The sequence below is a fragment of the Natrix helvetica genome (genome assembly GCF_964273705.1).
Source record: "Natrix helvetica genome assembly, chromosome: W".
Taxonomy (NCBI): Eukaryota; Metazoa; Chordata; class Lepidosauria; order Squamata; family Natricidae; genus Natrix; species Natrix helvetica.
The window spans coordinates 57,356,794-57,381,763 of record NC_138555.1 but is presented as its reverse complement, the minus strand read 5'-3'; positions in this window follow the sequence as shown (position 1 = coordinate 57,381,763).

Sequence of the window (24,970 nt, the reverse complement as noted above, 5' to 3'; positions counted from 1 at the left end):
ATCAGAGGGGGCAAGACATAGGGGAATCCAGTAGAAAGATATGGCACGGGGGGGGGGGGGGTGGAAGAACCTTGGGAGATCGGAGGGGGCAATACAGAGGGGAGTCCAGTAGAAAGTTATGGCTCACTGAGGAAAGAACCTCAGGAGATTGGAGGGGGCAAGACAGAGGGGAATCCAGTTGAAAGATATGGCATGTGGGGGGTTGGGAGAACATTGGGAGATCAGAGGGGGCAAGAGAGATGGGAAACCAGTAGAAAATGGCATGGGGGGGGGGGAGAACCTTGGGAGATGCTAGGAGGCAAGACGGAGGGGAATCCAATAGAAACATGCCATAAGCTGAGGAAAGAACCTCGGGAGATCAGAGGGGGAAGACAGAGGGGAATCCAGTAAAAAGCTATCGCACGCTGGGGAAAGAACCTTGGGAGATGCAAGGAGGCAAGACAGACGGGAATCCAGCAGAAAGATATGGCATGCGGGGGTGAGGGGGAGAAAGAACCTTGGGAGAGCGGAGGGGGCAAGACAGACGGAAATACAGTAGAAAATGGCAAGCAGTTGGGGGGGAAAGAACCTTGGGAGATCTGAAGGGGCAAGACAGAGGGAAATCCAGTAGAAAGCTATCGCACACTGGGGAAACAAAGCTTGGGAGATAAGAGGGGGCAAGAGAGATGGGAATCCAGTAGAAAATGGCATGGGGGGGGGGGGGGAAATAAAGCTTGGCAGATAAGAGGGGGCAAGACAGAGGGGAATCCAGTAGAAAATGGCACGGGGGGGGGGTAGAACCTTGGGAGATCGGAGGGGCAAGACAGAGGGGAATTCAGTAGAAAGTTGCCACACGCTGGGGAAAGAACCTTGGGAGATCGGAGGGGCGAGACAGAAGGGAATCCAGTAGAAAGATATGGCACGCGGTGGGGGGGGGGATAACCTTGGGAGATCAGAGGGGGCAAGAGAGATGGGAATCCAGTACAAAATGGCATAGGGGGGGGGGAGAACCTTGGGAGATGCTAGGAGGCAAGACGGAGGGGAATCCAATAGAAACATGCAATAAGCTGAGGAAAGAACCTCGGGAGATCAGAGGGGGCAAGACAGAGGGGAATCCAGTAGAAAGATATGGCACGGGGGGGGGGGGGTGGAAGAACCTTGGGAGATCGGAGGGGGCAATACAGAGGGGAGTCCAGTAGAAAGTTATGGCTCACTGAGGAAAGAACCTCAGGAGATCGGAGGGGGCAAGACAGAGGGGAATCCAGTAGAAAGATATGGCATGTGGGGGGTTGGGAGAACATTGGGAGATCAGAGGGGGCAAGAGAGATGGGAAACCAGTAGAAAATGGCATGGGGGGGGGGAGAACCTTGGGAGATGCTAGGAGGCAAGACGGAGGGGAATCCAATAGAAACATGCCATAAGCTGAGGAAAGAACCTCGGGAGATCAGAGGGGGAAGACAGAGGGGAATCCAGTAGAAAGATATGGCGGGGGGGGGGGGTGGAAGAACCTTGGGAGATCGGAGGGGGCAATACAGAGGGGAGTCCAGTAGAAAGTTATGGCTCACTGGGGAAAGAACCTCGGGAGATCGGAGGGGGCAAGACAGAGGGGAATCCAGTAGAAAGATATGGCATGTGAGGGGTTGGGAGAACATTGGGAGATCAGAGGGGGCAAGAGAGATGGGAAACCAGTAGAAAATGGCATGGGGGGGGGGGGAAGAACCTTGGGAGATCGGAGGGGCAAGACAGAAGGGAATCCAGTAGAAAGCTATCGCACGCTGGGGAAAGAACCTTGGGAGATGCAAGGAGGCAAGACAGACGGGAATCCAGCAGAAAGATATGGCATGCGGGGGTGAGGGGGAGAAAGAACCTTGGGAGAGCGGAGGGGGCAAGACAGACGGAAATACAGTAGAAAATGGCAAGCAGTTGGGGGGGAAAGAACCTTGGGAGATCTGAAGGGGCAAGACAGAGGGAAATCCAGTAGAAAGCTATCGCACACTGGGGAAACAAAGCTTGGGAGATAAGAGGGGGCAAGAGAGATGGGAATCCAGTAGAAAATGGCATGGGGGGGGGGGAAATAAAGCTTGGCAGATAAGAGGGGGCAAGACAGAGGGGAATCCAGTAGAAAATGGCACGGGGGGGGGGTAGAACCTTGGGAGATCGGAGGGGCAAGACAGAGGGGAATTCAGTAGAAAGTTGCCACACGCTGGGGAAAGAACCTTGGGAGATCGGAGGGGCGAGACAGAAGGGAATCCACTAGAAAGATATGGCACGCGGGGGGGGGGGATAACCTTGGGAGATCAGAGGGGGCAAGAGAGATAGGAATCCAGTACAAAATGGCATAGGGGGGGAGGGAGAACCTTGGGAGAGGCTAGGAGGCAAGACGGAGGGGAATCCAATAGAAACATGCAATAAGCTGAGGAAAGAACCTCGGGAGATCAGAGGGGGCAAGACAGAGGGGAATCCAGTAGAAAGATATGGCACGGGGGGGGGGGGGTGGAAGAACCTTGGGAGATCGGAGGGGGCAATACAGAGGGGAGTCCAGTAGAAAGTTATGGCTCACTAGGGAAAAAACCTTGGGAGATCGGAGGAGGCAAGACAGAGGGGAATCCAGTAGAAAGATGCCATATGCTGAGGAAAGAACCTTGGGAGATCGGAGGGGGCAAGACAGAGGGAAATCCAGTAGAAAGATGTCATATGCTGAGGAAAGAACCTTGGGAGATCGGAGGGGGCAAGACAGAGGGAAATCCAGTAGAAAGCTATCCCACACTGGGGAAACAAAGCTTGGGACATGCCAGGAGGCAAGACAGAGGGGAATTCAGTAGAAAGATATGGCACGTGAGGGGTTGGGAGAACCTTGGGAGATCAGAGGGGGCAAGACATAGGGGAATCCAGTAGAAAGATATGGCACGGGGGGGGGGGGTGGAAGAACCTTGGGAGATCGGAGGGGGCAATACAGAGGGGAGTCCAGTAGAAAGTTATGGCTCACTGAGGAAAGAACCTCAGGAGATCGGAGGGGGCAAGACAGAGGGGAATCCAGTAGAAAGATATGGCATGTGGGGGGTTGGGAGAACATTGGGAGATCAGAGGGGGCAAGAGAGATGGGAAACCAGTAGAAAATGGCATGGGGGGGGGAGAACCTTGGGAGATGCTAGGAGGCAAGACGGAGGGGAATCCAGTAGAAAGCTATCGCACACTGGGGAAACAAAGCTTGGCAGATAAGAGGGGGCAAGACAGATGGGAATCCAGTAGAAAATTGCTCACGGGGGGGGGGGGGAGAACCTTGGGAGATCGGAGGGGGCAAGACAGTGGAATCCAGTAGAAAGTTATGGCACACTGGGGAAAGAACCTTGGGATTTCGGAGGAGGCAAGACAGAAGGGAATCCAGTAGAAAGATATGGCACGCGGGGGGGGGGGGATAACCTTGGGAGATCAGAGGGGGCAAGACAGAGGGGAATCCAGTAGAAAGCTATCGCACACTGGGGAAACAAAGCTTGGGAGATAAGAGGGGGCAAGAGAGATGGGAATCCAATAGAAAATCGCACGCGGGGGGGGGGGAGAACCTTGGGAGATCAGAGGGGGCAAGAGACATGGGAATCCAGTACAAAATGGCATGGGGGGGGGGGGAGAACCTTGGGAGATGCTAGGAGGCAAGACGGAGGGGAATCCAATAGAAACATGCCATAAGCTGAGGAAAGAACCTCGGGAGATCGGAGGGGGCAAGACGGAGGGGAATCCAGTAGAAAGATATGGCATGTGGGGGGTTGAGAGAACCTTGGGAGATCAGAGTGGGCAAGACAGAGGGAAATCCAGTAGAAAGCTATCGCACACTGGGGAAACAAAGCTTGGGACATGTCAGGAGGCAAGACAGAGGGGAATTCAGTAGAAAGATATGGCACGTGGAGGGTTGGGAGAACCTTGAGAGATCAGAGGAGGCAAGACAGATGGGAATCCAGTAGAAAGCTATCGCACACTGGGGAAACAAAGCTTGGGAGATAAGAGGGGGCAAGAGAGATGGGAATCCAGTAGAAAATGGCATGGGGGGGGGAAGAAACTTGGGAGATTGGAGGGGCAAGACAGAGGGGAATCCAGTAGAAAGCTATCCCACACTGGGGAAACAAAGCTTGGGACATGCCAGGAGGCAAGACAGAGGGGAATCCAGTAGAAAATGGCACGGGGGGGGGGGAGAACCTTGGGAGATCGGAGGGGCAAGACAGAGGGGAATCCAGTAGAAAGATATGGCACGCGGTGGGAGGGGATAACCTTGGGAGATCAGAGGGGGCAAGAGAGATGGGAATCCAGTACAAAATGGCATAGGGGGGGGGGGAGAACCTTGGGAGATGCTAGGAGGCAAGATGGAGGGGAATCCAATAGAAACATGCCATAAGCTGAGGAAAGAACCTCGGGAGATCAGAGGGGGCAAGACGGAGGGGAATCCAGTAGAAAGATATGGCATGTGGGGGGTTGGGAGAACATTGGGAGATCAGAGGGGGCAAGAGAGATGGGAAACCAGTAGAAAATGGCATTGGGGGGGGGGGGAAAGAACCTTGGGAGAGCGGAAGGGGCAAGAAAGAGGGGAATCCTGTAGAAAGTTATGGCACCCTGGGGAAATAACCTTGGGAGATGCGAGGAGGCAAGACAGAGAGGAATCCAGCAGTAAGATATGGCATGCGGGGGGGGGGGGGGGGAGAAAGAACCTTTGGAGAGCGGAAGGGGCAAGAAAGAGGGGAATCAAGTAGAAAGCTATCGCACACTTGGGAAATAACCTTGGGAGATGCGAGGAGGCAAGACAGAAGGGAATCCAGTAGAAAGATATGGCACGCGGGGGGGGGGGGGAGAGAACCTTGGGAGAGCGAACGGGGCAAGAAAGAGGGGAATCAAGTAGAAAGCTATCGCACACTTGGGAAATAACCTTGGGAGATGCGAGGAGGCAAGACAGAGGGGAATCCAGTAGAAAGTTATGGCACACTGGGGAAATAACCTTGGGAGATGCGAGGAGGCAAGACAGAGAGGAATCCAGCAGTAAGATATGGCATGCGGGGGGGGGGGGGGGGGGAGAAAGAACCTTTGGAGAGCGGAAGGGGCAAGAAAGAACCTTGGGAGATGCTAGGAGGCAAGACAGAGGGGAATCCAATAGAAAGATGCCATTTGCTAAGGAAAGAACCTTGGGAGATCGGAGGGGGCAAGACAGAGGGAAATCCAGTAGAAAGCTATCCCACACTGGGGAAACAAAGCTTGGGATATACCAGGAGGCAAGACAGAGGGGAATTCAGTAGAAAGATATGGCACGCGGGGTGGTTAGGAGAACCTTGAGAGATCAGAGGAGTCAAGACAGACGGGAATCCAGTAGAAAGCTATGGCACACTGGGGAAATAAAGCTTGGCAGATAAGAGGGGGCAAGACAGAGGGGAATCCAGTAGAAAGATATGGCACGCGGGGGGGGGGGGGGATAACCTTGGGAGATCGGAGGGGGCAAAAGACATGGGAATCCAGTTCAAAATGGCATGGGGGGGGGATAAACTTGGGAGATCAGAGGGGGCAAGAGACATGGGAATCCAGTACAAAATGGCATGGGGGGGGGGGGAGAACCTTGGGAGATGCTAGGAGGCAAGACAGAGGGGAATCCAATAGAAACATGCCATAAGCTGAGGAAAGAACCTCGGGAGATCGGACGGGGCAAGACAGAGGGGAATCCAGTAGAAAGATATGGCATGTGGGGGGTTGGGAGAACATTGGGAGATCAGAGGGGGCAAGAGAGATGGGAAACCAGTAGAAAATGGCATGGGGGGGGAAAGAACCTTGGGAGATCTGAGGGGCAAGACAGAAGGGAATCCAGTAGAAAGCTATCGCACGCTAGGGAAAGAACCTTGGGAGATGCAAGGAGGCAAGACAGAGGGGAATCCAGCAGAAAGATATGGTATGCGGGGGTGAGGGGGAGAAAGAACCTTGGGAGAGCGGAGGGGGCAAGACAGACGGAAATAGAGTAGAAAATGGCAAGCAGTTAAGGGGGAAAGAACCTTGGGAGATCTGAAGGGGCAAGACAGAGGGAAATCCAGTAGAAAGCTATCGCACACTGGGGAAACAAAGCTTGGGAGATAAGAGGGGGCAAGAGAGATGGGAATCCAATAGAAAATGGCATGGGGGGGGGGGAAATAAAGCTTGGCAGATAAGAGGGGACAAGACAGAGGGGAATCCAGTAGAAAATGGCACGGGGGGGGGGGTAGAACCTTGGGAGATCGGAGGGGCAAGACAGAGGGGAATTCCAGTAGAAAGATATGGCACGCGGTGGGGGGGGGATAACCTTGGGAGATCAGAGGGGGCAAGAGAGATGGGAATCCAGTACAAAATGGCATAGGGGGGGGAGAACCTTGGGAGATGCTTGGAGGCAAGACAGAGGGGAATCCAATAGAAACATGCCATAAGCTGAGGAAAGAACCTCGGGAGATCGGAGGGGGCAAGACAGAGGGGAATCCAGTAGAAAGATATGTCATGTGGGGGGTTGAGAGAACCTTGGGAGATCAGAGTGGGCAAGACAGAGGGAAATCCAGTAGAAAGCTATCGCACACTGGGGAAACAAAGCTTGGGACATGTCAGGAGGCAAGACAGAGGGGAATTCAGTAGAAAGATATGGCGCGTGGAGGGTTGGGAGAACCTTGAGAGATCAGAGGAGGCAAGGCAGATGGTAATCCAGTAGAAAGCTATCGCACACTGGGGAAACAAAGCTTGGGAGATAAGAGGTGGCAAGAGAGATGGGAATCCAGTAGAAAATGGCATTGGGGGGGGGGAAGAAACTTGGGAGATTGGAGGGGCAAGACAGAGGGGAATCCAGTAGAAAGATATGTCATGTGGGGGGTTGAGAGAACCTTGGGAGATCAGAGTGGGCAAGACAGAGGGAAATCCAGTAGAAAGCTATCGCACACTGGGGAAACAAAGCTTGGGACATGCCAGGAGGCAAGACAGAGGGGAATCCAGTAGAAAATGGCAGGGGGGGGGGAGAACCTTGGGAGATCGGAGGGGCAAGACAGAGGGGAATCCAGTAGAAAGCTATCGCACACTTGGGAAATAACCTTGGGAGATGCGAGGAGGCAAGACAGAGTGAATCCAGTAGAAAGATATGGCACGCGGGGGGGGGGGGGAGAACCTTGGGAGATCGGAGGGGGCAAGACAGAGGGAAATACAGTAGAAAATGGCAAGCAGTTGGGGGGGAAAGAACCTTGGGTGATCTGAAGGGGCAAGACAGAGAGAAATCCAGTAGAAAGCTATCCCACACTGGGGAAACAAAGCTTGGGACATGCCAGGAGGCAAGACAGAGTGGAATTCAGTAGAAAGATATGGCACATGAGGGGTTGGGAGAACCTTGAGAGATCAGAGGGGGCAAGGCAGAGGGGAATCCAGTAGAAAGATATGGCATGTGGGGGGTTGGGAGAACATTGGGAGATCAGAGGGGGCAAGAGAGATGGGAAACCAGTAGAAAATGGCATGGGGGGGGGGAAAGAACCTTGGGAGATCGGAGGGGAAAGACAGATGGAAACCCAGTAGAAAGCTATCGCACACTGGGGAAACAAAGCTTGCGAGATAAGAGGGGGCAAGAGAGATGGGAATCCAATAGAAAATCGCACGCGGGGGGGGGGGAGAACCTTGGGAGATCGGAGGGGCAAGACAGAGGGGAATCCAGTAGAAAGATATGGCACGCGGTGGGGGGGGGATAACCTTGGGAGATCAGAGGGGGCAAGAGAGATGGGAATCCAGTACAAAATGGCATGGGGGGGGGGGGAGAACCTTGGGAGATGCTAGGAGGCAAGACAGAGGGGAATCCAATAGAAACATGCCTAAGCTGAGGAAAGAACCTTGGGAGATCGGAGGGGGCAAGACAGAGGGGAATCCAATAGAAACATGCCATAAGCTGAGGAAAGAACCTTGGGAGATTGGAGGGGGCAAGACAGAGGGGAATCCAGTAGAAAGTTGCCACACGCTGAGAAAAGAACCTTGGGAGACCGGAGGGGGCAAGACAGAGGGGAATCCAGTAGAAAGCTATCGCACGCTTGGGAAAGAACCTTGGGAGATCTGAGGGGGCAAGAGAGATGGGAATCCAGTACAAAATGGCATGGGGGGGAGGAGAACCTTGGGAGATGCTAGGAGGCAAGACAGAGGGGAATCTAATAGAAACATGCCTAAGCTGAGGAAAGAACCTTGGGAGATCGGAGGGGGCAAGACAGAGGGGAATCCAGTAGAAAGCTATCGCACGCTGGGGAAATAACCTTGGGAGATAAGAGGGGGCAAGAGAGATGGGAATCCAATAGAAACATGCCATAAGCTGAGGAAAGAACCTTGGGAGATTGGAGGGGGCAAGACAGAGGGGAATCTAGTAGAAAGTTGCCACACGCTGAGATAAGAACCTTGGGAGACCGGAGGGGGCAAGACAGAGGGGAATCCAGTAGAAAGCTATCACACTCTGGGGAAAGAACCTTGGGAGATCTGAGGGGGCAAAACAGAGGGGAATCCAATAGAAAGATATGGCTCACTGGGGAAATAACCTTGGGAGATAAGTGGGGGCAAGAGAGATGGGAATCCAATAGAAACATGCCATAAGCTAAGGAAAGAACCTTGGGAGATTGGAGGGGGCAAGACAGAGGGGACTCCAGTAGAAAGTTGCCATACGCTGAGAAAAGAACCTTGGGAGATCGGAGGGGCAAGACAGAAGGGAATCCAGTAGAAGGATATGGCACGGGGGGGGGGGGGTGGAAGAACCTTGGGAGATCGGAGGGGGCAATACAGAGGGGAGTCCAGTAGAAAGTTATGGCTCACTAGGGAAAGAACCTTGGGAGATCGGAGGAGGCAAGACAGACGGGAATCCAGTAGAAAGATGCCATATGCTGAGGAAAGAACCTTGGGAGATCGGAGGGGGCAAGACAGAGGGAAATCCAGTAGAAAGATGTCATATGCTGAGGAAAGAACCTTGGGAGATCGGAGGGGGCAAGACAGAGGGAAATCCAGTAGAAAGCTATCCCACACTGGGGAAACAAAGCTTGGGACATGCCAGGAGGCAAGACAGAGGGGAATTCAGTAGAAAGATATGGCACGGGGGGGGGGGGGGGGATGGAAGAACCTTGGGAGATCGGAGGGGGCAATACAGAGGGGAGTCCAGTAGAAAGTTATGGCTCACTGAGGGGTTGGGAGAACCTTGGGAGATCAGAGGGGGCAAGACATAGGGGAATCCAGTAGAAAGATATGGCACGGGGGGGGGGGGATGGAAGAACCTTGGGAGATCGGAGGGGGCAATACAGAGGGGAGTCCAGTAGAAAGTTATGGCTCACTGAGGAAAGAACCTCAGGAGATCGGAGGGGGCAAGACAGAGGGGAATCCAGTAGAAAGATATGGCATGTGGGGGGTTGGGAGAACATTGGGAGATCAGAGGGGGCAAGAGAGATGGGAAACCAGTAGAAAATGGCATGGGGGGGGGAGAACCTTGGGAGATGCTAGGAGGCAAGACGGAGGGGAATCCAGTAGAAAGCTATCGCACACTGGGGAAACAAAGCTTGGCAGATAAGAGGGGGCAAGACAGAGGGGAATCCAGTAGAAAATGGCACGGGGGGGGGGGGGTAGAACCTTGGGAGATCGGAGGGGCAAGACAGAGGGGAATTCCAGTAGAAAGATATGGCACGCGGTGGGGGGGGGGGATAACCTTGGGAGATCAGAGGGGGCAAGTGAGATGGGAATCCAGTACAAAATGGCATGGGGGGGGGGAGAACCTTGGGAGATGCTTGGAGGCAAGACAGAGGGGAATTCAGTAGAAAGATATGGCACGTGGAGGGTTGGGAGAACCTTGAGAGATCAGAGGAGGCAAGACAGATGGGAATCCAGTAGAAAGCTATCGCACACTGGGGAAACAAAGCTTGGGAGATAAGAGGGGGCAAGAGAGATGGGAATCCAGTAGAAAATGGCATGGGGGGGGGGAAGAAACTTGGGAGATTGGAGGGGCAAGACAGAGGGGAATCCAGTAGAAAATGGCACCGGGGGGGGGGGGGGAGGACCTTGGGAGATCGGAGGGGCAAGACAGAGGGGAATCCAGTAGAAAGATATGGCACGCGGTGGGGGGGGGATAACCTTGGGAGATCAGAGGGGGCAAGAGAGATGGGAATCCAGTACAAAATGGCATAGGGGGGGGGGATAACCTTGGGAGATGCTAGGGGGCAAGATAGATGGGAATGCAGTACAAAATGGCATAGGGGGGGGGAGAACCTTGGGAGATGCTAGGAGGCAAGACGGAGGGGAATCCAATAGAAACATGCCATAAGCTGAGGAAAGAACCTCGGGAGATCGGAGGGGGCAAGACGGAGGGGAATCCAGTAGAAAGATATGGCATGTGGGCGGTTGGGAGTACCTTGGGAGATCTGAAGGGGCAAGACAGAGGGAAATCCAGTAGAAAGCTATCGCACACTGGGGAAACAAAGCTTGGGAGATAAGAGGGGGCAAGAGAGATGGGAATCCAGTAGAAAATGGCATGTGGGGTGGGGGGGGAAGAACCTTGGGAGAGCGGAAGGGGCAAGAAAGAGGGGAATCCTGTAGAAAGTTATGGCACACTGGGGAAATAACCTTGGGAGATGCGAGGAGGCAAGACAGAGGGGAATCCAGTAGAAAGTTATGGCACACTGGGGAAATAACCTTGGGAGATGCGAGGAGGCAAGACAGAGAGTAATCCAGCAGTAAGATATGGCACGCGGTGGGGGGGGGGAAGAACCTCTGGAGATCGGAGGGGGCAAGACAGAGGGAAATACAGTAGAAAATGGCAAGCAGTTGGGGGGGAAAGAACCTTGGGTGATCTGAACGGGCAAGACAGAGGGAAATCCAGTAGAAAGCTATCGCACACTGGGGAAACAAAGCTTGGGACATGCCAGGAGGCAAGGCAGAGGGGAATTCAGTAGAAAGATATGGCACGTGAGGGGTTGGGAGAACCTTGGGAGATCAGAGGGGGCAAGACATAGGGGAATCCAGTAGAAAGATAGGGCACGCGGTGGGGGGGGGGGTAACCTTGGGAGATCAGAGGGGGCAAGAGACATGGGAATCCAGTACAAAATGGCATGGGGGGGGGGAGAACCTTGGGAGATGCTAGGAGGCAAGACAGAGGGGAATCCAATAGAAACATGCCATAAGCTGAGGAAAGAACCTCGGGAGATCGGAGGGGGCAAGACAGAAGGGAATCCAGTAGAAAGCTATCGCACGCTGGGGAAAGAACCTTGGGAGATGCAAGGAGGCAAGACAGAGGGGAATCCAGCAGAAAGATATGGCATGCGGGGGGGGGGGGGGGAGAAAGAACCTAGGGAGAGAGGAGGGGGCAAGACAGAGGGAAATCCAGTAGAAAGCTATCCCACACTGGGGAAACAAAGCTTGGGACATGCCAGGAGGCAAGACAGAGGGGAATTCAGCAGAAAGATATGGCATGCGGGGGGGGGGGGGGGGAGAAAGAACCTTGGGGTAGCGGAGGGGGCAAGACAGAGGGAAATGCAGTAGAAAGCTATCGCACACTGGGGAAACAAAGCTTGGGAGATAAGAGGGGGCAAGAGAGATGGGAATCCAGTAGAAAATGGCAAGCAGTTGGGGGGGAAAGAACCTTGGGAGATCGGAGGGGGCAAGACAGAGGGGAATCCAGTAGAAAGCTATCCCACACTAGGGAAATAAAGCTTGGCAGATAAGAGGGGGCAAGACAGAGGGGAATCCAGTAGAAAGATATGGCTCACTGGGGACAAAAAGCTTGGGAGATACCAGGAGGCAAGACAGAGGGGAATTCAGTAGAAAATGGCATGGGGGGGGAAGAAACTTGGGAGATCGGAGGGGCAAGACAGAGGGAAATCCAGTAGAAAGCTGTCGCACACTGGGGAAACAAAGCTTGGGAGATAAGAGGGGGCAAGAGAGATGGGAATCCAGTTGAAAATGGAATGGGGGGGGGAAAGAAACTTGGGAGATCGGAGGGGCAAGACAGAGGGGAATCCAGTAGAAAGCTATCCCACGCTGGGGAAAGAACCTTGGGAGATCTGAGGGGGCAAAACAGAGGGGAATCCAGTAGAAAGATATGGCTCACTGGGGAAAAAACCTTGGGAGATCGGAGGAGGCAAGACAGAGGGGAATCCAGTAGAAAGATGCCATATGCTGAGGAAAGAACCTTGGGACATCGGAGGGGGCAAGACAGAAGGGAATCCAGTAGAAAGATATCGCACACTGGGGACAAAAAGCTTGGGAGATGCCAGGAGGCAAGACAGAGGGGAATCCAGTAGAAAGCTATCGCACGCTTGGGAAACAAAGCTTGGGAGATAGGAGGGGGCAAGACAGAGGGGGACCCAGTAGAAAATGGCAGGGGGGGGGAGAACCTTGGGATATCGGAGGGGGTAATACAGAGGGGAGTCCTGTAGAAAGTTGTGGCACACTGGGGAAATAACCTTGGGAGATGCGAGGAGGCAAGACAGAGGGGAATCCAGTAGAAAAATGCCATAAGCTGAGGAAAGAACCTCGGGAGATCGGAGGGAGCAAGACAGAGGGAAATCCAGTAGAAAGCTATCGCACGCTGGGGAAACAAAGCTTGGGAGATAGGAGGGGGCAAGACAGAGGGGGACCCAGTAGAAAATGGCAGGGGGGGGGAGAACCTTGGGAGATCGGAGGGGGCAATACAGAGGGGAGTCCAGTAGAAAGATGCCATTTGCTGAGGAAAGAACCTTGGGAGATCGGAGGGGGCAAGACAGAGGGGAATCCAGTAGAAAGATGCCATTTGCTGAGGAAAGAACCTTGGGAGATCGGAGGGGGCAAGACAGAGGGAAATCCAGTAGAAAGCTATAGCACACTGGGGACACAAAGCTTGGGAGATGCCAGGAGGCAAGACAGAGGGGAATCCAGTAGAAAGATATGGCACACGGGGGGGGGGGAGGGGGGAAAGAACCTTGGGAGATCGGAGGGGGTAAGACAGAGGGGAATCCAGTAGAAAGATGCCATATGCTGAGGAAAGAACCTTGGGAGATCGGAGGGGGCAAGACAGAGGGGAATCCAGTAGAAAGCTATCGCACACTTGGGAAAGAACCTTGGGAGATCGGAGGGGGCAAGACAGAGGGGAATCCAGTAGAAAATGGCAAGCAGTTGGTGGGGAAAGAACCTTGGGAGATCTGAAGGGGCAAGACAGAGGGAAATCCAGTAGAAAGCTATCGCACACTGGGGAAACAAAGCTTGGGAGATAAGAGGGGGCAAGAGAGATGGGAATCCAGTAGAAAGTTATGGCTCACTGGGGAGAGAACCTTAGGAGATCGGAGTGGGCAAGACAGATGGGAATCCAGTAGAAAATTGCTCGCGGGGGGGGGGGGAGAACCTTGGGAGATCGGAGGGGGCAAGACAGAGGGAAATACAGTAGAAAATGGCAAGCAGTTGGGGGGGAAAGAACCTTGGGTGATCTGAAGGGGCAAGACAGAGAGAAATCCAGTAGAAAGCTATCCCACACTGGGGAAACAAAGCTTGGGACATGCCAGGAGGCAAGACAGAGTGGAATTCAGTAGAAAGATATGGCACATGAGGGGTTGGGAGAACCTTGAGAGATCAGAGGGGGCAAGGCAGAGGGGAATCCAGTAGAAAGATATGGCATGTGGGGGGTTGGGAGAACATTGGGAGATCAGAGGGGGCAAGAGAGATGGGAAACCAGTAGAAAATGGCATGGGGGGGGGGGGGAAAGAACCTTGGGAGATCGGAGGGGAAAGACAGATGGAAACCCAGTAGAAAGCTATCGCACACTGGGGAAACAAAGCTTGCGAGATAAGAGGGGGCAAGAGAGATGGGAATCCAATAGAAAATCGCACGCGGGGGGGGGGGGAGAACCTTGGGAGATCGGAGGGGCAAGACAGAGGGGAATCCAGTAGAAAGATATGGCACGCGGTGGGGGGGGGATAACCTTGGGAGATCAGAGGGGGCAAGAGAGATGGGAATCCAGTACAAAATGGCATGGGGGGGGGGGGGAGAACCGTGGGAGATGCTAGGAGGCAAGACAGAGGGGAATCCAATAGAAACATGCCTAAGCTGAGGAAAGAACCTTGGGAGATTGGAGGGGGCAAGACAGAGGGGAATCCAGTAGAAAGTTGCCACACGCTGAGAAAAGCACCTTGGGAGACCGGAGGGGGCAAGACAGAGGGGAATCCAGTAGAAAGCTATCGCACGCTTGGGAAAGAACCTTGGGAGATCTGAGGGGGCAAGAGAGATGGGAATCCAGTACAAAATGGCATGGGGGGGAGGAGAACCTTGGGAGATGCTAGGAGGCAAGACAGAGGGGAATCCAATAGAAACATGCCTAAGCTGAGGAAAGAACCTTGGGAGATGCGAGGAGGCAAGACAGAGGGGAATCCAGTAGAAAGTTATGGCACACTGGGGAAATAACCTTGGGAGATGCGAGGAGGCAAGACAGAGAGGAATCCAGCAGAAAGATATGGCATGCGGGGGGGGGGGGGGGAGAAAGAACCTTGGGAGAGCGGAAGGGGCAAGAAAGAGGGGAATCCAGTAGAAAATGGCACGCGGGGAGGGGGGAAGAACCCTGGGAGATCGGAAAGAGCAAAACAGAGGGGAATCCAGTAGAAAGCTATCGCACACTGGGGAAATAACCTTGGGAGATGCGAGGAGGCAAGACAGAGGGGAATCCAGTAGAAAGATTTGGCACGGGGGGGGGGGGAGAACCTTGGGAGATCGGAGGGGGCAAGACAGAGGGGAATCCTGTATAAAGTTATGGCATACAGTAGAAAATGGCAAGCAGTTGGGGGGGAAAGAACCTTGGGTGATCTGAAGGGGCAAGACAGAGGGAAATCCAGTAGAAAGCTATCCCACACTGGGGAAAGAAAGCTTGGGACATGCCAGGAGGCAAGACAGAGTGGAATTCAGTAGAAAGATGTGGCACGTGAGGGGTTGGGAGAACCTTGAGAGATCAGAGGGGGCAAGAGAGATGGGAATCCAGTACAAAATGGCATGGGGGGGGGGAACCTTGGGAGATGCTAGGGGGCAAGAGAGATGGGAATCCAGTACAAAATGGCATAGGGGGGGGAGAACCTTGGGAGATGCTTGGGGGCAAGACAGATGGGAATCCAGTACAAAATGGCATAGGGAGGGGGGGGAGAACCTTGGGAGATGCTAGGAGGCAAGACAGAGGGGAATCCAATAGAAACATGCCATAAGCTGAGGAAAGAACCTCGGGAGATCGGAGGGGGCAAGGCAGAGGGGAATCCAGTAGAAAGATATGGCATGTGGGGGGTTGGGAGAACATTGGGAGATGCGAGGAGGCAAGACAGAGGGGAATCCAGTAGAAAGTTATCGCACACTGGGGAAACAAAGCTTGGGAGATAGGAAGGGGCAAGACAGAGGGGAATCCTGTAGAAAGTTATGGCACACTGGGGAAATAACCTTGGGAGATGCGAGGAGGCAAGACAGAGAGGAATCCAGCAGAAAGATATGGCATGGGGGGGGGGGGGGAGAAAGAACCTTGGGAGAGCGGAAGGGGCAAGAAAGAGGGGAATCCAGTAGAAAATGGCACGCGGGGGGGGGGGGGGAAGAACCCTGGGAGATCGGAAAGGGCAAAACAGAGGGGAATCCAGTAGAAAGCTATCGCACACTTGGGAAATAACCTTGGGAGATGCGAGGAGGCAAGACAGAGGGGAATCCTGTAGAAAGTTATGGCATACAGTAGAAAATGGCAAGCAGTTGGGGGGGAAAGAACCTTGGGTGATCTGAAGGGGCAAGACAAAGGGAAATCCAGTAGAAAGCTATCCCACACTGGGGAAACAAAGCTTGGGACATGCCAGGAGGCAAGACAGAGTGGAATTCAGTAGAAAGATGTGGCACGTGAGGGGTTGGGAGAACCTTGAGAGATCAGAGGGGGCAAGAGAGATGGGAATCCAGTACAAAATGGCATGGGGGTGGGGAACCTTGGGAGATGCTAGGGGGCAAGAGAGATGGGAATCCAGTACAAAATGGCATGGGGGGGGGGGAGAACCTTGGGAGATGCTTGGGGGCAAGATAGATGGGAATCCAGTACAAAATGGCATAGGGAGGGGGGAGAGAACCTTGGGAGATGCTAGGAGGCAAGACAGAGGGGAATCCAATAGAAACACGCCATAAGCTGAGGAAAGAACCTCGGGAGATCGGAGGGGGCAAGGCAGAGGGGAATCCAGTAGAAAGATATGGCATGTGGGGGGTTGGGATAACATTGGGAGATCAGAGGGGGCAAGAGAGATGGGAAAAGAGTGGAAAATGGCATGGGGGGGGGAAAGAACCTTGGGAGATCGGAGGGGCAAGATAGAGGGGAATCCAGTAGAAAGCTATCGCACGCTGGGGAAAGAACCTTGGGAGATCGGAGGGGGCAAGACAGAGGGAAATCCAGTAGAAAGCTATCCCACACTGGGGAAACAAAGTTTGGGAGATAAGAGGGGGCAATACAGAGGGTAGTCCAGTTGAAAGCTCACTGGGGAAAGAACGTTGGGAGATCGGAGGAAGCAAGACAGAGGGGAATCCTGTAGAAAGATGCCATTTGCTGAGGAAAGAACCTTGGGAGATGGGGGGGGGGCAAGACAGAGGGAAATCCAGTAGAAAGCTATCCCACACTGGGGAAACAAAGCTTGGGACATGCCATGAGGCAAGACAGAGGGGACTCCAGTAGAAAGTTATGGCTCACTGGGCAAAGAACCTTGGGAGATCGGAGGAGGCAAGACAGAGGGGAATCCTGTAGAAAGATGCCATTTGCTGAGGAAAGAACCTTGGGAGATGGGGGGGGGGGTCAAAATAGACGGGAATCCAGTAGAAAGTTATCGCACACTGGGGAAACAAAGCTTGGGAGATAAGAGGGGGCAAGAAAGAGGGGAATCCAGTGGAAAGATATGGCACGTGGGGGGGGGCGAAGAACATTGGGAGATCGGAGGGGCAAGGCAGAGGGGAATCCAGTAGAAAGATATGGCACGGGGGGGGGGGGAGAACTTTGGGAGATCGGAGGGGCAAGGCAGAGGGGAATCCAGTAGAAAGATGCCATATGCTGAGGAAAGAACCTTGGGAGATCGGAGGGGGCAAGACAGAGGGGAATCCAGTAGAAAGCTATCGGACACTTGGGAAATAACCTTGTGAGATGCGAGGAGGCAAGACAGAGGGGAATCCAGTAGAAAGCTATCGGACACTTGGGAAATAACCTTGGGAGATGCGAGGAGGCAAGACAGAGGGGAATCCAGTAGAAAGTTATCTCACGCTGGGGAAACAAAGCTTGGGAGATAGGAGGGGGCAAGACAGAGGGGAATCCTGTAGAAAGTTATGGCACACTGGGGAAATAACCTTGGGAGATGCGAGGAGGCAAGACAGAGGGGAATCCAGTAGAAAGTTATGGCACACTGGGGAAATAACCTTGGGAGATGCGAGGAGGCAAGACAGAGAGGAATCCAGCAGAAAGATATGGCATGCGGGGGGGGGGGGGGGAGAAAGAACCTTGGGAGAGCGGAAGGGGCAAGAAAGAGGGGAATCCAGTAGAAAATGGCACGCGGGGGGGGGGGGAGAACCCTGGGAGATCGGAAAGGGCAAAACAGAGGGGAATCCAGTAGAAAGCTATCGCACACTTGGGAAATAAACTTGGGAGATGCGAGGAGGCAAGACAGAGGGGAATCCAGGAGAAAGATTTGGCACGCGGGGGGGGGGGGAGAACCTTGGGAGATCGGAGGGGGCAAGACAGAGGGGAATCCTGTAGAAAGTTATGGCATACAGTAGAAAATGGCAAGCAGTTGGGGGGGAAAGAACCTTGGGTGATCTGAAGGGGCAAGACAGAGGGAAATCCAGTAGAAAGCTATCCCACACTGGGGAAACAAAGCTTGGGACATGCCAGGAGGCAAGACAGAGTGGAATTCAGTAGAAAGATGTGGCAAGTGAGGGGTTGGGAGAACCTTGAGAGATCAGAGGGGGCAAGAGAGATGGGAATCCAGTAGAAAGATAGGGCACGCGGGGGGGGGGGGGAGAACCTTGGGAGATCTGAGGGGGCAAGACAGAGGGAAATCCTGGGCGGTGGGCTTCTCATGGGGGCCGAATCATGAAAGAGGCAGAGGCTGCTTTCTCGGGATGAGAGCCCAGATCTGACTCCGTGGCTCTCTTTTATTGGTTTCAATAGGGTGGGTGGATACACATTCATAAACAAGAAAACTACGTAATGAAAAGATACAATTTCATGTATGGAAAACTTCACATGTACATATATCATTGATTAGACAGTCAGAGATATCACCGTGACAGTAAGGAATGGAATGTTTATCTATGAGCCCCTTTTTATGGGGGCCATAAATAAAAATGTTATCTTCGAGAAATTCCTTAGTGCCCTTGTTTACCTCACACTCAGAAGTGTTAGACTTCATGGCACCAAATAAACAATTAATCCCACATAAATCATGAGATCTGCAACATCACCTCTGTTTTTGTTTGTTTTTTTAAGATGGTCAAAATTCCTCTAAAGCTATGACATCCCCAGTGGATCCCCCCTCCGGGAGAGCCCTTAGGGAGCCAATACACCTTTCCAAAGGAATGCTTTCTGATTTGGAGTCCTCATCAGCCTCAGAGGCAAATTCTAAAAGAGGTTTTTTACATTCGTTTTCAACAGTGTGCTTCAGTAAGAGGACATCATCTCCAATACTGTTTAGTCGCTGTTTCAAAAATGCCAAAAGTCTCCCCATGACGCATGGGCCAATTATACATGCAAGGAGTAATAAAATCAAAGGACCGGCTAGGGCCGAAAGGAGAGTAGTCAACCAGGGGGAGAGATTAAACATTCCTTGATACCATGTGTGAGATTGGGAGCGTTCTCTCTCTCTGTCTTTCAATCGGGTATTTAATTCTGCCATAGAGTCAAGCACGATGCCCGAACTGTCGGTATAAAAACAACATTCCTCTTTCAAAGCTACACACAGACCGCCCTGTTTTAAGAGTAGCAAATCCAAACCCCTTCTATTCTGTAAAACAACTTCAGATAGTGAAGTAAGAGAATTCTGGAGAGCAATCATAGATTGTTCTATGCGTTCGAGATCGGCATCAATTTCAACACTGAGCCTGCGGATGTTTTGGTCAGCCACAACCATTCCGGTGGCTCCTAGGCCCAGGAGAAGGGTCAGAGTCATAGTAGTAACCATTTCACGTTTTGTTCGTAAGAGGTATTGGGGTGTTTCCATACGAGAAAGGAACTCATTATTAGAAAAAACAGACATTTTAGGGAGAAGATATATCTGAATACAAAAAGCTTTTTGTGTATATAAAATGTCTCCACTGACACATGCAGTAGCGCCAGTGGAGCAGGCCCAAATAGAGCCATTGGAGGGGACAAAAAATTGACCTTTGTACCGTCGGGAGAGATCGGCGGTGGGAAGGAGGGTGTGCATAGTAGTCCATCCACCTGTGGGAAGCCCTAGTCTTGCACCAGGCAACCACAATTGGCAAAGGTGATAAGCATCAGAAGAAGCATTAATACAAAAGTGAGAAAAGTTAGAGGGTACATACCCAAGGCAACAACCTTGACCTTCAATTGAGGACACTGTTATAGAAGAATTAGACCACCGGCAAGTGGTATCTGAGGTACTATTGGCAAAAGGTAAGGCAGAACCTATGGCTTCATAAAAAGGGGGTTGGGAAGACATACACAACCAACACCTAGTATCATTGCGAGGAAAAGTACGGGCTGCCTCGAGGGCATCACGCGCAGAGGAAACCAAAGTCACCAATGGATTATTGTTTTTTGTCAAGGGCTGTAAAAAGGGCGAACTAAGTTGCAGGTTTGGGCCTACAGGTGGAGATGTTTCTAAAGACATGGTAAGACGAATTGTGAAGATATTACCTGGGTGACTGTTTTTGGAGTTATCATTTGACCTTCCCCCCCATTTTTTCCCTGCAAACCATTCAGTAATTGGAAGATTCCTGCCATATGATGTAAAGGTAACAGTCATGGGGTTAAGGCGAACACCGCAGCAGGCCCAATTGGTACAGGAATTCCAAGGCAAATTGTTATCAGGGCCTAGTACTGCTTTGATATAGTCCGAGGTATAGGGAGCCGTCCACCAAATCTTTCCGGTTGACACACATTGCCAGGACTTACAATACCAATCAGGGGTGGTTCCACATTTATCCAGGTGGGAGAGTTCTGTAAGATGTCCTGGGCAAATATACAGGCCTGGGCCAGTGTTCCAGACCTGTCGAGGGGAAGGGTCACATTTAGTCTTATGTTTAAATCCATGAGCACCGACCAGCATTTCAGCAAAGTCAAAGGAAAGCACAGGAAACCAAGGCCACAGAGTTCGATTAGAAATGGAATAAAGGATGTTTCCTTGAAAGTCCAAAATAGTCCAGGTATAGTTTACGGGACGGTGCTGATTCCGTTGTGCATCGGACAAGGAGCGCCGCAAACGGGGAGCTGCAGGAGCAAAAACATGGGAAGAGGGCAAGGAGCGAAATACGCCAGGGGAAAAATGGATAGCGGAAAGAAGGGAAACTTTCATGACAAAAGATCTTTTTTGCTTTAGGAAGAACAGGGAACACACATAAGTGCCATAGTCCTCAGAGGAAACGTTAAGAATTAACAAGGAAGTAGAACAAGGAGAAGATATTATATAAGTGTTGTTAGAGGGATGGATCGGATCTCCATCCCTTAGCCATGTCCACTGAGCTGGATGCAGCAAGGGATGGCGTTGTCTACAAATAAGCTCCGCACGACCCCCGGAAGGGGTTTGTACTCGACAATGTGGAACTCTAATGTAGGCACTCAAACGTTCAAAAAGTATACATTTAGGGAGTGAGACACGTAGATCAGGAGGAATAGGAGACGCAGAGGAAAAAAGGTTAGAGACAGAAGAGACAAGAGAGATCAAAGACAGAATCAACAAAAGGATCATGTTGCTTTTTTAATTGGTCGAGATGGCAAGGACGAACGCAGCGAGCTGGAACCCACAGAACTCGATCTTGTAATTGTACTGCTGCGTAGCCTTTTCCCCAAGTGATCAATTGAACAGGACCTCTCCAAGCTGGATCAGGAAGGTGCCTATAATAAACAAGAGGACGAGAAGAGGGGAGGGGAGGAGTGGAGAAATGTCTAGAGGCGGCAGTAGAGGCTGGGGATCCGGTTAAATTAAGAAAATTCAAAGAATACAAACAAACATTTAATACATTTTGTAACGCCGGGAGTGACGGGGGGCTTACGCCTTTGGACCCCAAATGTCTGTCCAGGGCTTGTTTGAGGGTCGAATTTGCCCTTTCCACAATAGCCTGTCCCTGGCTATTGAATGGAATGCCAAATTAGCCAAATTGGGGTACACCAAATTGTTAGGTACCCAAAATCCCTCTTTTTTTATTTGTTTGAGAAGACAGTCCTAAAAGGACCAATTAACACGTTCCACAATGGCTTAACCTGTGGAATTATAAAAAAAAGCCCAAAAATTAAAACAATGTTTCAAATAGTACAAGATTACAAAAAGGCCAATGCAAAATAGGCCAGGACATTATCAGTCTTTAAAAAGAAAAGTTTGCCCAAGGCAGTAAAAGCTGAAAAAAAAAGATGAGAAATAACATAATTAGCTGTTACTCCTCGTTAAAATGTAGCCAAAAAATACAAAAAGAGAAATGAATTGACTTCTAAGGAGCCAAAAAAACCATAGGTGACATCCATTTGCCATAATAATTAAAGGCCAAATCATGGGGATTAACTTCCGTATCCCCAGAGGGGGATGCCCCAAAACACTGGGGGCAAGATGAAACAATTTGCTTGGCCTGGTTGAGTGGCATATGGCAAGATTGTGCCAGTCCCCAGGCAGTTTGATAAAAAAAGTTAATCAAAAAAAAATCTGAAGAAAAAACATAGTTTAAAAAAATACCTAGAAAATCAAAAATAAATTGACACACATAATAAAAGTCAGAAATGTAGTTAAAAAGCTTGTTAAAAAAAGATGTGAAAAGTTAAAATAGCAACAGACTATTTTTAGTGTTGCAAGAACAACAATATTGCAAGGTAGGAAAAGAAAAATTATTAAACACGCAAGCCAAAGACCTTCAGGCAAATGAGAAAAAATACAGACCACATAGTCAGTGAAAGGACACTGAAGAAAGAAGTTATTCTGAAAACAAAATTAAAAATCAGATTTTGGAATAGGAAAAATAATATTAATTAAATCAGTCCAATTTCTACAACAAACCCCCCCCCCAAAAAAATAATGGCAAAACATTTTAAAACGGAGTCTTTTTGTCTTAAAAAACATCAAAAGAATTAGCTGACAAGTTAGCAATCCACAAATGGAATGCTCAAAATCTCATTAATCTTTTCAACTGTGGCAAGGGCACGAAAAGGAGAAAAAAATAAATCAAATAAAGAACTTTAAATAAACTGGCAGACGCAAACGGAAGAACCCAAACAAAGGTTCCCCAATAGCTGCCATAAATTAATTAGCAAAATACCTCCGTGTGCATTTAAACAAAGAAAAATTTGGAGCAAAAAGAATTGTAACATTTCATGCAGTTATGCTTTACTGGAACAATCTGCAATTCATACAATACAATACAATACAATACAATAACAGAGTTGGAAGGGACCCTAGAGGTCCTCCAATCCAACCCCCTGCCTAGGCAGGAAACCTATACCATCTCAGACAAATAACCATTCAACATCCTCTCAAAAACCTTCAGTGTTGGGGCATTCACAACCCCTGGAGGCAAGCCGTTCCACTGACCAACTGCTCTAACTGTTAGGAAATTTTCCCCCAGCTCCAAGCCATCTCTCTCCTTAACCAGCCTGACTCTCCGTGGCAATCCCTGAGACATTGGAACAATGCCATCATGTCTCCCCTACTCCTTCCAGTAAAAAAATCATTTTTTATTTTTAAAAGCCAATTAGGTTATATCTTTGGGGCTCCAAGTAAAATACCATCCATACAATGATTTACCAAAGCCAATGAATAGCACTTATACAAAAAATTCAATTCTACAACATAAATCTAAATTTTAAAAAAACTAAGTAAATATATAATCATATCTACCATATCAAGATCGTTCCCAAGTCCAAGAAATGCCCTCCGGCATTCAAACGTAACATTTCCCTTTGCTAATTTCATCAAAAGCTTCATTCGAGCCTCAAAATTATCTCTGTTGTTGTCCTGCAATTTGTTAAACCACACAGGCTCTTCCAAAAAAAGAAAAAAGGGGGGGGGGAGGTGGGGGACAGGACAAACTCCTTCTAAAGAAAAGAAAGTGGGGGGGGAGGAGGAAGGCAGCAGACATCCCGAAGAGGGGGAGGTGTGGGGAGGTAAGAAGCAGACTTACAGAGTTAAACTTTTCTTACAAGCAGGGAAAGGGAAGATAGAAAAAAGCAATCCTTTAAACTAATTACTTCATGATCTTGTGGAATCAATTTAGGTGGAGAGACAGAAAACATATATTTATTCCCCTCCTCTGTTGCTAATTGTTCCTCTAACAGTGGAGAAGCAGAAAAATTAACATCTCCGTGAGGAGTTAAGAGACCAATCGAAGATGATTTTAGAGAAAGAATTTTTAAAATAACACTTTTGCAGGGGTTCTTTGTGTCTTGTGGAAGTAAATGCCCAATCTTTTCCACATAGACATTTTTACAGAGCCCTTTTCCGGATTTCCAAATATAAAAAGGCCAAATTAGATTTGCTTGGTTTTTGTAAATTTTTTCCATTATTCTTTTTAGAATAATAATTTAAACCTTGATTGGTTTACCAAGTTTTTGCAGGTCGCACCTGCTTCTTGGTTAACCTTCTTTCTTATACTCACGAGGGGATCCTTAGTCTTGCTTCAGACGGGATGTATGCATAGCCTCTTCCAGGCAGTGAGCAAAGGAAGTTCAAGAAACGTACAGCCTAAGCCATCACGTATAGTCTCGGAACTATCACGTCGGGGTCACCAGTTGCGAATGTCCGGTGGGCTTCTCATGGGGGCCGAATCATGAAAGAGGCAGAGGCTGCTTTCTCGAGATGAGAGCGCAGATCTGACTCCGTGGCTCTCTTTTATTGGTTTCAATAGGGTGGGTGGATACACATTCATAAACAAAAAAACTATGTAATGAAAAGATACAGTTTCATGTATGGAAAACTTCACATGTACATATATCATTGATTAGACAGTCAGAGATATCACCTTGACAGTAAGGAATGGAATGTTTATCTATGAGCCCCTTTTTATGGGGGCCATAAATAAAAATGTTATCTTCGAGAAATTCCTCAATGCCCTTGTTTACCTTACACTTAGAAGTGTTAGACTTTATGGCACCAAATAAATCAATTAATCCACATAAATCAGAAGATCTGCAACAATGAACCTTGGGAGATCGGGGGCGGGGGGGGGGCAAGACAGAGGGGAGTCCAGGAGAAAGTTATGGCTCACTGAGGAAAGAACCTTGGGAGATGCGAGGAGGCAAGACAGAGGGGAATCCAGCAGAAATATATGGCATGGGGGGGGGGGGAAAGAACCTTGGGAGATCGGAGGGGGCAAGACAGTGTAATCCAGTAGAAAGTTATGGCTCACTGGGGAAAGAACCTTGGGAGATGCGAGGAGGCAAGACAGAGGGGAATCCAGCAGAAATATATGGCATGGGGGGGGGGGGGGAAAGAACCTTGGGAGATCGGAGGGGGCAAGACAGATGGGAATCCAGTAGAAAGTTATGGCTCACTGAGGAAAGAACCTTGGGAGATCTGAAGGGGCAAGACAGAGGGAAATCCAGTAGAAAGATGCCATATGCTGAGGAAAGAACCTTGGGAGATCTGAAGGGGCAAGAGAGATGGGAGTCCAGGAGAAAGTTATGGCTCACTGAGGAAAGAACCTTGGGAGATGCGAGGAGGCAAGACAGAGGGGAATCCAGCAGAAATATATGGCATGGGGGGGGGGGAAAGAACCTTGGGAGATCGGAGGGGGCAAGACAGTGTAATCCAGTAGAAAGTTATGGCTCAATGGGGAAAGAACCTTGGGAGATGCGAGGAGGCAAGAC